The 15,029-nt window shown below is 34.9% G+C and overlaps 1 pseudogene; it reads left to right on the top strand.

The window, feature by feature from the left end:
- The first annotated feature begins 3,170 nt into the window (after nucleotides 1-3,170).
- LOC104114480 (UDP-glycosyltransferase 91D1-like) lies at nucleotides 3,171-4,699 on the top strand (annotated as a pseudogene).
- The last annotated feature ends 10,330 nt before the right edge of the window (nucleotides 4,700-15,029 follow it).

Here is a 15,029-nt window from a genome sequence, read left to right as displayed (position 1 = left end):
ACATTCTCGGGGAAGGGTCTTACCATGAGAACGGGCCTCCTACCGGGCCCTCGATAGTTTGCGCCGTGTGCGCTCAGAAAAAGGCATCTGTGAACACATGCCCTCGATCCACTCCTTGAGCAAAGGGATAGCGTTTGGGACTCGAGCGACGACTGCACCACCACAAGTACTAGTGAGAAAAAAAAGGAGATGAATGTAAAATTGGCGCTCAAAAGGAAACTGTACTTACGAGATGCATTCCACTTCTTAGGGGATGGCATGAACTCGAGGGGAATCAAGTCTTTGGTCTTCACCCGAACAAAGCGTCCCTGCCATCCCCAGTACTAGTCCTCATCGATACTCGAGAATGGGGATTTGCTGGCCCGTCGTGTGAGTCCCCCTCGGAAGATTCTGGGACTGTACTGGTGGAGTAGGTGATTATGGTAAACCGACGAGATTCGATCTTGTTCACGAAGTAATGAAGGAGGATTACGTCCCTCCACAACGACGTGTGGATCTGACCGAGGCAAACTTCGTACCTCCTGCAGAAGTCCAAGATAACCGGGTCCACTGGGCCCAATTTGAAGGGGTAAGTGTAAACACTTAGATACCCCACCACATGGGTAATGATGGTGTCCTCAGGCCCGGGGACTACTACGTCCTTATTAGCCCAATTGCAGTTCTCTCGGACCACGGGAAGGACGTCTTCAGTAATGGAGGCTCGGGAGCGGGATCATCGGTAGCCGCACTAGGAGCAGACGTCTCGAGGATGACTTTATCAGGAGTGACCGCCTCGATTTCAGCGGTCGATTAGGAAGAAAAAGAAGCGACTTGTTGAGGAACAAATTTGGATGTTTTGGCCATTGTTATTTGAGAAAAAGCTTGAAAGGTCTAAGAAATGGTTTTGAAAAATGAAGTGTCAAGTGTTCTTATTTGGGTAAAGACTAGGTAAAAGCCCGGAAATTCCTAAGAAATTTTGAAGAACGGAGGTAAATATATGGAAGTATGAAGAAGGTGAGTAACAACTTTAAGAATCGAAGGTAGAAGCTTGGTCAAATGGTGAAAAATGAACGAAGAATGAACGCTTTTATAGAGGTTTCGTGACGCTTCGTATTCAGAGGTGACCTGTCGATGGCTGACACGTGCTCAAAGCCAGAACGATGCGACTGACGGGATGTTTCGGTTTCTTTGTCGTTTCTGTTGCAGCGTATTAAAGAAGGAGGTGAAAAGCATTAGTCGTTTCTCATTGTTTTGGTAAACCTCCTCTCTAAAAAACGAGAGGACTATCTGTATACGGGTAAAATCGAGCTCGTTGAACATCTCGGTTTCCCGGTAAGACAAACGGGGCTGGAACGTGATCATATGGCATCAGGGTCTGGGCGAAAAACCTCTCACATCGGGGATCGAGCATAACATCCGCCCTCAAAAGCATCGGGGCCACATCCCCCGGGCCTGATTCGAGTCTCTCAACTTCGAAGAGCATTACCAAGCGGTCAAACACGACTAACAAAGAGTCGTGACATCCGTGCCCAACCGGATGTCACAGCGTAAATCTCGACCCGTATCAACAGTGAATCAGTGACTAGCATAAAGAAAGATTTTTGTCCTATTTTAGAATTGTACTTAGGGTGAAACTCCCCTACTATATAAAAGGGAAACTAATTGTTCATTAAACACATTGTAACTTGCATATCAAGGCAATATACTCTTATTCTCTCTCTTATCCAAAATGCATACTTTTGTTCATCAATATTTCATTAGTGTAAGCCCGGGGTCAAAGGCAGGCACTTCGTTAAACCCTTACTGAGTCCGGGATCACTATCCTTATTGGTTTGATAATTTATTACGTCTTTTACTCGTTTAATCTAATGTCATTTTTTATTTGTATTAAATTAATCCGTATATTCTTAAAACCGCATGTAAATTCAATTGTTATCCGTTTTTAGGGTAAACAATATTCTAATTGTTTTATTTTAGAGAAGGCATTATATGTATGCTAATTCAATCATTGAAGTTAATTAAAGTCTAAATATCAATCTCGTAACTTGAACGTACAAGTTTGTGAAAAAAACTGTAAGATAGTTTGTTATTTTGAAATTGGGAAGCGTGGGATTGTTCTTACATCATCGGAAAGAGAAAAGTCTCTTTTGGAGCCTTTTGAGCGCTTGTCAAATTCAACTCTCATTAGAAAACAGCAATTTATTTTTATGACAACTGACAAGTTTATTATTTATTGTTCATTATATTTTCGTTTATTGATATGTTATTAAAAACTTGCGGCCAGCTGTAAGATTCTCCTACTCTTAGCTTTAAAATTACAATAAAATACGTCGTGATGTACATGTTCTTTCTTTAGAATAATGTGTTATCAGTGTCAATATTCTTAGTCGGACTTAAAATTTTGAAGTGCATGAATTCTAAAGTTTATACAAGTGTCTTCAAGCAAGTACAAATATATTGGGTTAGACAGAAAGCGTAAGTTGCCTTCTAGCTCTGGTTACCATAACCAGTGCCCAGTAAAATCCACTATAATTGATTAAGTGGGCGTTTGGAGAATTGTAAAATTTCTAAAACAAAGTGAACAAAAATTTGATAAAAATGGTATTTGAAAATTAGAGTTGTATTTGGATATGAATATAATTTTGGGTTGTTTTTTATTTTTGTGAGTGATCTAAAGTGAAAATTTTGAAAAATAGAGTTTTTTTTTTTTTTTTTTGAGTTTTTCAAATTTTTGAAAAAATTCAAAATTTATCTTCAAAGTGAAAATCAAAAATTTTATCGCCAAACATTGATTTCGGAAAAAGGAAAACAAACTAAACGGGCCCTAAATGTGTTTTTCAATCACTATCAGCTGAATCAGTAAAATCTAAATTGACCATTATCGAGTTTTCTATATGAGTAGTAACATTTTTTGTGTAAGAAATTTCATACTATGTTATTCTCAGTCTCAGGGATATGATCTCTAACTATCTTTGAAGTCAGTCTTGGCGCAACTAGTAAAGTGGATGTCGTGTGACCAGGAGGTCCCGGGTTCGAGCCGTGGAAACAGTCTCTTACAGAAATACAGAGTAAGACTGCGTACAATAAACCCTTATGGTCCGGCTCTTCCACGGACTCTACGCATAGCGAAAGCTTAGTGCATCGGGCTGATTTTTTACTATTTATATAGTGGTCCAAGAGAGAAAAGCATAAACAAAAGCTTCCTTGTAAGCCTTGGAATCTCAACTTCTCAAATCCATGGCTAATGGAGCTGAAAGTAATACTAATAAGCTTCACGTAGTTATGTTTCCTTGGCTAGCTTTTGGTCATATTGTACCATTTCTTGAACTTTCCAAATTCATTGCTCAAAAAGGTCACAAAATCTCTTTCATTTCAACCCCAAGAAATATTGATCGTCTCCCTAAACTTCCCCTTGAATTTTCTACATCCATAACTTTTATCAAAATCTCACTTCCCAAAGTTGATGGCTTACCAGAAAATGCAGAGGCTACTATGGATATAACAACTGAAGAAATCATTTATCTTAAAAAAGCAATGGATGGTATGGAAAAAGAGGTGACTAATTTCTTGGAAAAGAATTCACCTGATTGGATTATTCAAGATTTTGCACAATATTGGTTGGCTCCTATTTCAGCCAAGTTAGGAATATCACGTATTTTCTATTGCATAATTAACGCTTGGTTTATTGCTTTCTTTGGTACAACGGAAAATATGATCAACACCAACTCAGGACCACCGCCTACGGTGGAGGATTTCTTAGTTCCACCAAAATGGATACATTTGAAACAAAGGCGGCGTATCGCCGCCACGAGGCACGGTGGATAGTGGGGTCCAGCCAGAAGAATGTTTCTGGCGTTTCGGATCTTTATCGTAACGGAGTAACAATGATAGGAGCAGACGCTACTATTTTTCGTCATTGTCATGAGTTTGAAGGTCAGTGGTTAAAGTTATTAGAAGATCTTCACAATATACCGATAATTCCTTCGGGTTTAATGCCACCTATGGTGGAAAATAATAACGACGAAAAAAATTATCAATCTTGGATATCGATTAAAGAATGGTTAGATGAGAAACCCAAAGGTTCAGTGGTTTATGTAGCCCTAGGGAGTGAAGTGACTATTGGACGTAATGAAATTAATGAGCTAGCTCTTGGGTTGGAGTTATCTGAATCACCGTTTTTTTGGGTCTTGAGGAAGCCTTCTGGGTCAGGAATTACTGACCCGATCGAGCTTCCGGAGGGTTTTGAGGAAAGAATCAAAGGTCGAGGCATAGTATGGAAAAGTTGGGCACCTCAGTTGAATATACTAAGTCATGACTCGGTTGGCGGATTCTTGACTCATTGTGGATGGAGTTCGATTATAGAAGGGTTAATGTTTGGTCATCCATTAATTATGTTACCATTTTTGGTTGATCAAGGACTGAATGCTAGAATTCTAGAAGATAAAGGGGTTGGTGTAGAAATTCCAAGAAATGAAGAGGATGGGTCATATACAAGTGATTCAGTGGCCAACTCGGTTAATTTAGTAATGGTTGAAAATGAAGGAAAGATAATTCGGGAGAAAGCAAAAGAAATGATTTCTATATTTGGAAACAAAAATCTTCATGATAAGTACATAGAAAATCTGATTGAGTTCTTGGAAAATTATAGGAATGTATCTAATCAACATATATCTAATTAGATCTTAATGTAAGACAAAATAAAGTAACCAGTTTGGTGAAATTTAGCCTGCCTTTGCTTTTTCCGACTTTTGTTATTTTTGGTATTCTTTGAAGGTACTACTAATGGTGATGTTACATCCAGATATGATGTTTAGATTTTTATGATTTTTAATTGTTTTTTATTGTCAAATCTGTTTGTTTGTTATTGTCTCTTCCCTTTTTTCTTTATGAGCCGAAAATTTTCCGAAAACAGTTTTTTTGCTTTCTTAAAAGCAGAGGTAAGGTATGCGTATGCTCTATTTTCTCCGGACTTAACTTGTGTATTATACTAGATTGTTGTTGTTGTTATTGTTATTGTAATTGCTTTTTATTGCCTTGGTTCATGTCGCTATAACCTTTTCATTTTGACAACAAATTTACGAAGTATTTTTTAAATTTTTTTATATTATTGTATTATGAAAAGCGAGAGGGAAAAGATGCTATGTTAAAGATGAAATTTATAATTTTTAAATACAGTCAGACTTCTCTATAACATTATTTTTATATAATAGTCATTCATTATAAATGCTAACTTTTTTTTGGAACCGATTTTTATGTTATGTTACAATATACGTCCTCTATAATAACACTTCACTAAATCAACAAAAATAAATATCGGAACAAACGAGATCGTTATATAGAGGTTTGATTGTACTAAAACTTCAATCCTTTTTCAAATAAAATATACGTTCAAACACAATTTTAATTTTCAAAAATTATTTTTTATTTCATCTTTTAAAGTTTCGACTAAATCTATGTCTATTCGGTAGGGTTGTGCATAGCACGTGCCTATTCTGTTAGCATCCATATAAAGGATACACTACTTGTCGTCTAGTATTTAAAAATTATGAGTTTAAATTTGGCATACTATTAATAGATCATTTAATTTATTGAATTTGAAATAATATGTAGATTCACCACTGACTCTACAGTACTCTTTACTTTCTATTGTGCGCGCAGAGCAAGTGGCCACATCGATATAGGTCAGAATCTCTTTATTATTTATTTTAGTTTTCTAATAATACAAAGAAGCTTATAAATTCCATTTTGAAGAGAGTACTTTATAATAGAAAGAGAAATCTTCATATGTGGAAAATATTTCATATTTGTTCATTTATTTTTTTGTTTCAAGAATTTCTTTGACAGAAGATTTTGTAATTTCCCGTTATTTCATGTCTTCTAAAAACAAATTGTTTATGTTAGCAATAGCCGCAAGAGTTTAGCCGACTGTTCAATGAACATAATTTGAGAAAATGACCCTTTATAGCCATCAAAATTTTAATAACTCATATTTTTTTCCATTGACACAAAATGTCCCACCGACACAAACATATTACATCTAATAGCCTGAAATGTCTATTTTGTATATTTTTATATAATGACAGTCTATTTTGTATATTTTTTGTATAGTGATAGTTTATTTTGTATAGTGATAGTTTATTTTATATATTTTTTGTATAGTGACAGTCTATTTAGTATTTTTTTTTTGTATAGTGACAGTTTATTGTATATAAATTATACAGTGACGGTCTATTTTATATATTTTTGTATAGTGACAGTTTTGTTTGTATATATTTTATATAGTGACATCTATTTTGTATAATGAATGACTACGATGTGTAAACTATATATATACATTTTGTACTAGTGTGCGCATGAACTGTAGTATAGTAAAATATTTGAAAGATTCTAGCTTTGTTGTATCAAAATTATATATTTTTTGTATAAATAATATTATATATTGTATATCTTTTGTATAGTGAGATTTGTAGTTGTATATTTGTTTGCATACTGATCGTATATATTTTGGATATAATTTAATCACTTTAGTTTCGGAAAAGCGGAGAAGTAGTGATTATACAAGAACTCCTAATTGTAGTGTTCTGTAAAATTTTAATTATTCATTAATCACTTACAGCACGGGCATATCTTGGACTCCTATAGGAAAAGGCACAAATCAATTTCTTGGCATTATCTTTTTCAAAGTTTGAATTTAAATGCTATACCATTGTGTATAAAAAGAATGTTATGTCCCAAATATGTATAACTATTGTGTACACGACACCTATCTCTTTTGTCCCTTCCTTGAGTTGATAAAAATAAATATTTATAACAAAAATTTTATTTTTATATCTCTCGTAAATATGTATAAAATATCAATATCTAAATGGCATAAAAGCCAAAAAAGAATCAAATGATGAATGATTCCCTCTGAAGAAATTAAAAGCCAATCTCAATAGTTTACCTTGCAATTCTCCTGCCTTCATCTCCCGTTATTTTTTCATGACAGTTGTAATTTTAGTGGCTAGCCATTAGAATTGGTTCTGGGCTATAAAGTGCATATTATAATTTATGGCCAGCGGATGATATTAGTTTCTAGCGAATGGTTAGTAATGAATTTTGCTCAAATAATTTTAAGTTATAACTTATAAGGCTGCTATATTTTAATAATTCAGGTCCATATATGTTTACACTTAATCTACTGGCACTAGGATCTTTGTCAACCTCCACTATGGTAAAAATCGACAAGGAGTATACGAATTAGTCTCCGAGTAGGGCAAATACTTATTCACATTGGTAGGGTGTTTACATCAAATTAAATAATTTAATCATAATAATTAAAATTAAAATAAGAATACATCATATCTAGTATAGTTTTTGGTGTTGCATCCTCTAGAATCTGACGGGTATTTTTCTGGCGTTTCTAGTTAAAATTTTCCTTTCTTCTTAAATCTGAAAGTCAGGTGTTGTTAAATAGATGACTAGACCAAAAATGCATACTTTTATCAAACTAAAAGGACCAACAGTGCTACAAAAATATTCAAAGGGACAATTTTATATTTACCTTAAACATAAGGGACCATTTTGGTCATTTCCTCCATTTGGTTTAAACATTGAATTGAGGACCTAATCAGATTTTGGCAAAAAGTCTGGATCATATTTGTGATTTACTCTGGAAAAGTTGCCCGACTAAATGAGCTTTGATTTGATTGGATTGAAACTTCAGCCCATAAAAGATAAATTGGACTGACGCATATATATATTACCGTGGGCTTATTTGGGCCAGTCTCAGTTGAGATCTCCTGAAGACTGTAAAAATAGCACGGACTGCCAGTTTTCGGACTGGTGTATGAAAAATAGCCAGCATTTACAAAGTCATTAAAAAATAATCACTATTTTGCTACAACAAGGAAAGTTCCAGCATAATATACTGGAGATTGGTGCACCTGTGTATGAACTTCCAACATATTATGCTGAAACTCCATCACACAGAAAGTTTCAGCATAATATACTGGAGATTGGAGCACATATGTATGAACTTCCAGCATATTATGTTGGGACCAGTATATTATACTAGAATTTTAGTATATTATGATGGAAGTTCACATGTAAAAAATTCAAACTCCAATATATTATGCTGGAATATTTTCCGAATTTTGAATAGTGTTTTCGTCCAGATTTATCTTTACATGAAAAATGCCTAAATTTCCATTACTTTTGAAATTGTGACTATTTTTCAATTACCACTTGTAAATCTGGCTATTTTTGAATTACACAGTCTTCTCGGGCCCATAGACCACTAAATTGTAAAAATTAGCCCCGAAGGACAGTTTATGGACCGCTAGTGTTAGTATTTAGCAACCGTTTAAAATACCATTTATAAATAGCCACTTTTAAAGGCAAAAATAACATTTAGACAAAGAAAACCCCTAACTATGCCCTGTCTCATCTCATTGGGGAAAGTGCACAGATAGTTATTCTTAGGGATGCTATTTAAAGATTAGCCAGTAGTTATATTTTAAATTAAAAATCTTAACTTTAGGACAATTCATGACATTTTTGTCCTGAAAAACTAAAATTCAGGACGCACTGGCTCTAAATATCATCCCCTTAGAGTGGCTAGCTGGTATAATTTCTACCATCTCGTCTTGCCCTGCCTAGGGGTGTTCATAAAAACCAGAAACACCGAACCAAACCGACCAAAAAAACCGATACTTTTTAGGTTTGGTTTGGTTTTGATTTTGAATTTTAAAAATCGATCAAATTTGGTTTGGTTTTGGTTTTAATAAAAAAATAACCGGAAAAAATCGAACCAACCCGACTATAAAAGTAGCATATATATATATATATATATATATATATATATATATATATATATATATATATATATATATATATATATATGTATGTATATTTTTATATAAAGTTTCTAAAATTTTATAGTACATATTAGTCATTTGTATTTTTTGTCTAATTCTTTGCTATTATAATAATCTAATTCTTTGCCTTTACATTCTAGTTTGATTGGTAGTTTTATTTTACTAAGTACAAGAATTTATTTCATGTTAAAAATAATCGATTTTTAATTGAGTACTTAAAGTATTCATCACTATTTAATTCAATTATCATCAATATATTTTGTTAAATGAAAGATTTCTCAAAGAGCAATTGATTTGATAGTATTACGTTGAAAATGTAGTCGCCGGAATATGTGTTTGGTAGTGTATGTCTCATATTTAAGAAAAAATCCGATAAATAACCGGAAAAACCGAAAACCCGACAAAAATCGAATCGAAAAAAAACCGACTTAATTGGTTTGGTTTGATTCCAATATTTGAAAAATCGACTTACTTGTAGTTTGATTTTTTTTTAGAAAAAAAAATCGATCCAAACCGAACCATAAACAACCCTAGCCCTGCCTCGTTTAGCATTCAGGCTCTACTTCTCAGCACCTTTCACTATCTTGATGCTTCTTTTGCTTCTTTTTTCTAATTTAATTGAAAAAGTTTCATTGAATCTACAAGCTTGTTTCAACCTTTTTCTCGAATGACTTTACTTCTTAATTTATTAATATTTAAATTTTCGCAATGAAGAAGAAAAATATCCTTGCTTATTTCAAGAATCTTATAACACGTGAGAAGTTCAAGTTGTCAAGAATCAACTCCTTCACACATAAAGAAAGTTTGTCTGTCTATTTTTGAAAACATAACTTCATAAAAGTCAAACTCAATACAAATTTGTGTTCAAACTTCAAACATGTTATTGTCCCTTTGAACAGATGATAATATTGTAAATTAATTCACAGTTTAAAATTTTGTTCCACTTGTATAAAATGTTTTTGCTTGTTACTTATCTCTGCCAAAAGCATTTATACCCAAAACTGAAAAACAAAAAACTTCGCAAACCATATAATTTTACGATATTTTTTCAGCTACTACACTAAAAAAACGTGCAACATAACATTGGTTTTGTTTAGTACTTACACTACTAGAAATTCGCTAAAAATCGACTAAAAAAACCGACCAAAGTTGGTCGGTTATGGCCAATTACCGACCAAAACGCGACCATTACAGTGTGGACGGTGTTTGATGGTCGGAATGGCTTACCGACCAAAGTTGGTCGGAAATTACCGACCAACTTTGATCGGTAGCTTAAAACGACCATCTAACAAGTTTAATTACTTACCGACCAACTCTGGTCTGAAATATATTTTATTAATTTAATTTTACCGACCAAAGTTGGTCGGTTTAACTAAATTATATTTTTTATTAATTATTAAAATTAAAAAAAACCGACCAACTTTGGTCGGTAATTGAAAATATTTTTTTTTTTAAATAATTAAAATTAAACATTACCGACCAACTATGGTCGTTAATCTCAACAATGCAGGTAAAATACCGACCAAAGTTGGTCGGTAATGTTGAATTCAGGGAATTCAATGTTCATTAACCGACCAACTTTGGTCGGTATTTTGGAATAATTTATTTATTTTATTAAAAACCGACCAACTTTGATCGATTTTTCTGAGTTTAATTTTGGCATAAAATGCCTGTTTTGGCAGCTACACCACCTGCCAGCATACCAATACACATAATAACAACAACAACATAACAACAACAACAACAATAACAATAACAACAACACAACAACAACAACACAACAACAACCAAAACATTCAATAAATACTTTAAAACTAACAAATTAAAGTTCAATTGAACATAAAAATTCAAAACCAAGTTAAAACTAATTATAATTAGTTCAAAACTGGTTCTATTTGTCTAGTTCAAAGTATATAAAAGTCAAGGGGTATTTTCTACAACATCATCATCACCGTTTGATGAACTTTCATTTACAAGACGATATAGAGAACGGTCTTGTGGAGGACGGGAAGCACGATCACGAGCAGGACGGGAGGAACGATCACGTGGAGGTCGACCCTCTGGAGATGACTCACGAGATCGGGGCAACGGAAAAGCTCCACTAGATAGGAGAGTTCTGATCTGAGCTTGCATGCCAAGGAATTGAGCATCTCTAAGCCTTTCTCTTTCCTTGGCCGCTTCTAGCTCTGATGTGATTTTTGTCATTGTCTCCCGCATAGCGGAGAGGCTCTCCCTATTAAGTTGCTCGCCTTGCGAGGAAGTCCCTATTCCTCGCATTCCACACTTATAGCGATGAAAGTTTTTAGTAGGAAGCCCGTATACCTTCTCCCATTTTGGACCGCCAACAGACTCCAACCATATTCTTTCAGCATCCTTGTCCGAAGGTTGGGTTGGCTCACCCGATTCACCAGCTGGATGACTATGGATGAATTCCTCCACATTACTTTGGTAGCGACCCTATATTATTTTAAATTAAATCAGTATTTCAAAATTTTTATAAAACTAAATTATAATACTTAAAGAAAATTGAAAGCTTACATATGCAGTCGAGGCCTGGTCCTCGACCCACCTATCTTGATCCCCCTCTTTCTTCTTCTTCACAATATATGTCTCCTTGAATAGCTCATCATGACTCATTGGACGCCCATACTTCTTTTCCTGAAAATAAATTAATTTAGTTAATAAACAGAATAGATATACTTAGAAAATTAAAATAATTTAAGTAATTACGTACCAATCTTCTTTTTATTATCCCTAGGCTGATCGCACCTCCAGTGTGCAAGGAGCATCCCTTCTCGGATGCGCGAGCTTTCTTTCCTTTTTCGCTTCTCTCTAAAAACTCTGATGTAAGCCATTGCCTTTGTAAATCATTCCACAAATTCTCAAGTAACCAGCCAGGCCTCTTGTTCTTCTTTCTAGCATCTGAGAAAGCATCCGCCAATCTCTTGCGAGCTTTATGATGAAAATTTATAGCCACTTCCGCGCTATAACGGTCTTCCCATACACACTTGCTCTGTATTTCAAAAGTTAAATATTAGATGGAAACATCATAAATATAAATTATTAAACTGTTTAAAAGAACATTTTATACCTTAAATTGATTGAAAATTTGCTCCTTCAATGAGAATGGACAATCAGTCCAAGTCACATAAGGGCTATCATAAAGCTTTCTGATGGCATTGGTGATTATCCTCGTAGTCTTATTACCCGGCCTGAACCTACAATTTAACAATAAAAACACATTAATATCTTAGTAAAAATGTTACAAATTAATAGACGCAAAAATAATGAATAACACTTGCCCATCACCCTCAGGGACTATGATGATCCTGTCATATCGATCATAATGCACTATCTCGTCATCACCATCCGAAGCATATGTTTCAGAGGCATGTGAAGACGGTGTAGGCGGGTCAGAGCTACTGCCTCGCAGGCGAAGGCCTGCAATAGATGGAGTCGATGATGAAGATGGTTGCAATCCCTGTGACTGCGACATAGCTGGATGCGACCCAAGTGGATGTGATACCGATGGCTGTGACCCGAGTGGCTGTGACCCGAGTAGCTGTGACATGGATGGATGCGATCCATGTGGCTGTGATATGTAGGAGTGAGATCCATGTGGATGTGATGCAGATGGCTGTGAGGCAGCTGGACTGTATATCGGACGTATAGTCCTATGGCCCTGTGATGGAAGACTTGGTGTCTGAATGAAAGTGTACGGCTCGTGATGCTGTGGCAGTTCAATATAGCCGTGTGGTGGAGGATAAGACATAGGCATCTCTGAAAAGGGTGGACAAGAAGGAGTATTATTTTCTACCCTCCTCTTTCCCTTCCTACCCTTTTCTTGACCCCGAGAACTAGTAGGGTCATTGTTACCTTGACCCTTGCCTGCCATCTGCATAATATAATACATATTTAGATTGAAACATATAAGAAACTAGCTATAAAACGAGAGTGCTTTAAGAAACCAACTTTTTAATCCTCATCGACGTATTGTTCCTCGTCCGAGAATTCTTCGTCCTCACTTGTTTGAGCTTCATCAGTTGATTTTTCGTCCTCATTTTCTATAATTGTTACTTCATTTATATCAACTTCTTCCAATATGCGTTCAGGATGTTCCAAATCATTTTCTAACTGATCGTCAACTATTTGGTGAACATTGGAGATATCGTTTTGATATGCAATATCTAACACATTCTCGACTTCCACCCTACCTACATGCTTAGTTTTTATTACAACCCACCAATCGGACTTATTCCGCCGCAATGGATAAGGAGCATAATACACTTGTCTAACGTTATGTGCAATTATGAAAGGATCATAGCGATCATACTCCCTCGTATGATTAACCTCAATTATGTTATATTGGTTGTGTACTCTTGTACCTCTTGTTGGATTTGGGTCAAACCACTTGCATCTAAAGAGTATCAATTTCTTATATGGCCAACCTGTATATTCTAGTTGTAATATTTTTTTGACCACACCATAATAATCAATATCTCCAACTTGGTTGCCATCACCACCTTGAACCCACACCCCGCTGTTGTTGCTATTTTTATTTTTAGAGCAATCCTCTGTATGAAACTTATAACCATTCACTACGTACTTAGACATTGTTGTGACCTGAAGCCCAGGTCCCCAAGATATATCTTTCAAAAATTGATTTACACCATTATTTGGATTATTTACCTACATAGAGTTTAAAAAAATCATAAGTTAGCACAACTTATGAATCAATTTTTATACATTCACTACATATATATATATATATATATATATATATATATATATATATATATATATATATACACACACACACATATACAAACTATTTGAACCACGTATCAAATCTTGTATATACATCATCATGGCCAAATTGACCCACGAAGTGACTGTGACATATCAAATATTTTTAGTAGTTGCATCAATATGTAGTCACAGTAAATTTTACATTTTGATAACTAATAAATCAATACTTACTTGAGAAATGGTAAAACTTCGGGACAATTTAGTAACACATGAAGTGTAGCTGACTTGTACTCCATATCACTCAAACTTCTCTTTCTAACATCCTTAGAACATCGGCCTGGTTGATTGAATATGGACATTGGTGGATATAATGGATCATTCACACATTCGACTGTGTGCCTATTGGGCATATTCCTAGAACATGGCACGTTACTCTCAAAATAATAAGAACAAAAATGTGCAGTTTCCTTTGCAAGATAGGCTTCGCATATAGATCCTTCAATCTTATTACTCTGCTTAACAAATTGTTTGCATTTGCCAATTGTCCTACATAATCTCATGTTAGCCAAGAACATTCAAATAAAATAGAATATTACATCAAACTTATAATATTACCTCTCAAAAGGATACATCCATCTGTATTGAACAGGCCCTCCAAGTCGTGCCTTATGTACAAGGTGTATTGGAAGGTGTTCCATCACATCAAAGAAATCACATGGGAATATTTTTTTCCATCTTACTAGAAATTACAGGGGTTTTTTGGTCCATCCGAAGTAGGTTTTCTTCCCTTAATGTGGTAGAACACAAGTCTTTGAAAAACAAACTAATCTCTGTGATGGGTTTCCAGATTCTTTCAAGCAAACCATAAAATGCAATAGGCACTAAGGTCTCCATGAAAACATGGCAGTCATGACTTTTCAAATGGCTCAACTTCCCTACCTCCATATCTACTTTTTTCCAAGATTCGACGCATAACCCTCAGGCATCTTCAATTTCGTAACCCAATCACAAATTTGTCGTCTTTCCTCCAAAGTGAATGTGTAACTTGCTTTGGGCTTGAATACCTTACCATTATTTTCTGTCTGCAAGTATAATTCAGGCCGCCTGCAATATTCTTGTAAGTCCATTCTAGCCTTCGGGTTATCTTTTGTCTTACCTTTAACATCCATCACTGTGTTGAACAAATTATCAAAATAATTCTTCTCAATATGCATGACATCAAGGTTGTGTCGGAGAAGATTATCCTTCCAATAAGGCAACTCCCAAAATATACTCTGTTTCGTCCAATTATGATTAACACCATATCCGGGGAATCTATAAGGTGGAGCCTCAGTAACTTTACTGAAGTTCTGGACCCTCTCCCAAATTTCCTCACCTGAAAGTATCGGAGGTGGAGAATCATATTCCACTTTATTCTTTTTGAATGCATTTTTCATCCTTCTA

This window comes from Nicotiana tomentosiformis, chromosome 5 (genome assembly GCF_000390325.3).
Source record: "Nicotiana tomentosiformis chromosome 5, ASM39032v3, whole genome shotgun sequence".
Taxonomy (NCBI): Eukaryota; Viridiplantae; Streptophyta; class Magnoliopsida; order Solanales; family Solanaceae; genus Nicotiana; species Nicotiana tomentosiformis.
Note: the sequence above shows the minus strand (reverse complement) of the source record. Positions and strands in the feature narration are given on the sequence as shown.